Raw genomic sequence first — 3,481 nt, 5'->3', positions numbered from 1 at the left:
TCAATTAATCTATGAGAAAGGAGGCAAGAATATACAATGGAGAAAAGGCAGTCTCTTCAACAAGTGGTGCTGGGAAAGCCGACAGCTACATGTAAATCAATGAAATTAGAACACTCCCTCACACCATATACAGAAACTCAAAATGGTTTAAAGACCTAAATACAAAACATGACACGATAAAACTCCTAGAAGAGAACGTAGGCAAGACATTCTCAGACAGAAATCGTATCAATATTTTCTTAGATCAGTCTCCCAAGGCAAAAGAAATAAAAGCAAAAATAAACAAATGGGACCTAATCAAACTTAAAAGCTTTTGCACAGCAAAGGAAACCATCAACAAAAATAAAAGACAACCTATGGAATTGGAGAAAATATTTGCAAATGACATGACCAACAAGGGATTAATATCCAAAATATACAAACAGTTCATACAACTCAATATAAAAAAAAAAAACACCCAATAAAAAAATGGGCAGAAGACCTAAATAGACATTTCTCCCAAGAAGACATATAGGTGGACAACAGGCACATGAAAAGATACTCAACAACACTAATTATTAGAGAAATGCAAATCAAAACCACAGTGAGGTATTATCTCACACTGGTCAGAATGGCCAACATCAAAAAGTCTACAAATAATACATGCTGGAAAGGGTGTGGAGAAAAAGGAACCCTCCTACACTGTTGGTGGAAATGTAAATTGGTGCAGCCACTATGGAAACAGTATAGAGGTTACTTAAAAAACTAAAAATAGAGCTACCGTATGATCTGGCAATCCCACTCCTGGGCATACATCTGGAAAAGACAGAATCTAATTCAAAAGATACATGCACCCCAATGTTCATAGCAGCACTATTTATAATAGCTGGAAATGGAAACAACCCAAGTTCCCATCCACAGATGATTGGCTTAAGAACAGCCAAAGAAAAGAATGAAATATTGCCATTTGCAGCAACATGGATGGACCTAGAGAACATTATACTAAGTGAAGTATAGAGAAAGACAAATATTATGTATCACTTATATGTGGAATCTAAAAAGTAATTCAAATGAATCTATATACACAACAGAAACAGACTCACAGACACAGAAAACAAACTTACAGTTACCAAAAGAGAAAGGGAGGGGGTGGGGATAAATTTGGAGTATGGGATTAACAGATACAAACTACTATACATAAAAGAGATAAGCAACAAGGATTTACTGTGTAGCACAGGGAACTATATTTGACATCTTGTAATAACCTATAATGGAAAATCGGAAAAATATATAACTGAATTACTTTGCTATACACCTGAAACTAACACAATATTGTAAATCAACTATAATCCAATGAAAATGTAAATGTAAATCAAATCAATAAAATGCTCTGGAAGGAAAAATAATAATGAGGGCTCAGACATAACGAACTAGGTTTCTAACTTAAGGAATTAGAAAAAAAACAGCAGAATGAAGATTGGAGTGGTAATTAATGAAATAGAAAACACACACATAATAGGATCAATAAGCCAAAGGTTGATTTTTAAAATTGAAATATAATTCACATACCACAAAGTCCACCATTTTAAAGTGGACAATTCACTAAAGTTTTCTTTAGTGTAGTCACAAATATGTGCAACCATCATCACTAATTCCAGAACATTTTCATTACCCCAGAAAGAAACCCTGCAGCTACTGGCAGTGATGCCCCACGTTTCCCTCCCCTCAGCCCCTGGCAACCACTAACCTACTTTCTCTCACTAAGGGTTCGCCTATTCGGGATGTTACATATAAATGGAATCATACAATATGTGGCCTTTTGAGACTGGTTTTTTTCGCTTTGCATAATGTTTTCAAGCTTCATCTATGCTGTAGCAAGTATCAGTCCTTAATCTTTTTCATGTTCAAATAATATTCCATGTATGGCTATACTACTTTTTGTTTTTCATTCATCAGTTGATAGACATTTGGGTTATTTCAACCTTTTGGCTACTGTGAATAATGGTTTTATGAACATTCATAAACAAGTTTTTGTACGGACATATGCTTATATCTGTATATATCCAAGGGTGTATAAGGGTGTATATGTGTAAACTTACATATACCCAACTATCTTGGGTATGTACCTAGGAGTAAACTTGCTGGGTCTTATGGTAATTCCATGTTTAACTTTTTGAGGAATTGCCAAACTGTTTTTCAAAGCAGCTCTACTATTTTACATTCCCACCAGCAATTCATGAGGGTCCCAATTTCTCTATATTCTCACCAACACCTGTTACTTCCTGTCTTTTTTATCATAGCCAGAGTGAGTGTGAAGTGGTATCTCATTGTGGTTTTGCATTTCTCCAGTGAGTATTGTGTTGAACATCTTTTCATGTGCCTATTGGCCCATTGTATATCTTGTTATGAAAATATTCAAATCTTTTGCTCATTATTAAATTTGGTTGTCTTTTTTATTATTAAGTTGTAAGAGTTCTTTATAATATTCTGGATACAGACCTACAAGAGATATATGACTTAAAAAGTAATATCTACCATTCTATAGGTTTCCCCTTTGCATTACTGATGGTATCATTTGCAACATAAAAGTAGTTTTTAATTTTGATCAAGTTCAACTTACATTTTTTTTTTTTTGGATGTGAACACTGTTTAATGTGAGTTGGTGTACCCAGCACCGCCTGCTAGGCCTCTGTCCCTCCTCACAAAGCTGTGATTCTTGGCCCCAACACCCTTAACCCAGATGTGGTATAAAGACACCGGCTGGAGACCACTTTATGCAGCTAGAGAAACCGGAAGACACTGCTCGCCCCTTCCCCAGGAAAGTACACTTTAAAACGTAAAAACACTGAAAAAAAAAAAATCTGAAGAGGCAAACTATTACAAAAGGGGAAATGTGCACCCCTAAAACCAAAGTGTTGTATATGCTTAAAATAAAGCATTAAGTAAAAATATTACATCAAAAAATCCCGTAAGCCAAAGGGTACAAATTTCAGGATGCTTTCACGTCGTGGGCCATGGGGTTTCCCTGCTTGGCTCTAGTGCCTTGGGGCCCGTGTGGCAGAGAGTGGGTGCACCGCTGGGCCCACCCATCGTGCCAATGGGCCTTTTCTGTCCACGCTCCTCAAACACGTAGCCAAGGGGCAGCCTGCCTACTCCAGACTGGAGAGCAGGTGGGCAGTCCTTCAGTCCATCCTGGGGGTGCTCGGGGAGGGGGGGGCACTGACAGAGGCATTGCATCTCCCCTACAATGTCCCCAGCTCTCTGCCCTGTGGTCTCCCCTAAAATTTAGAGCCCCCATCTCCACCCAGTGCCAATGGACAGTCCCGGGGGGTGGGGTGAGGAGAGGCCTAGTCACGGTGCACCGGCTGCCCCTCCCCGCAGGCCTCGTTGGAGGAGTGGGTCACGGCGGCAGTTCCTTCCGGAACCCGTGGGCAGCACGGCTGCGGCTGCAGCGCAGTCTCACAGATGCTCAGCCCCAGGAGGCCCCTGGTGGGCTGCTTGG

Source organism: Eubalaena glacialis, chromosome 17 (assembly GCF_028564815.1).
Source record: "Eubalaena glacialis isolate mEubGla1 chromosome 17, mEubGla1.1.hap2.+ XY, whole genome shotgun sequence".
NCBI classification, from domain to species: domain Eukaryota; kingdom Metazoa; phylum Chordata; class Mammalia; order Artiodactyla; family Balaenidae; genus Eubalaena; species Eubalaena glacialis.
The sequence above is the reverse complement of the archived record's forward strand: the minus strand, read 5'-3'. Positions refer to the sequence as shown.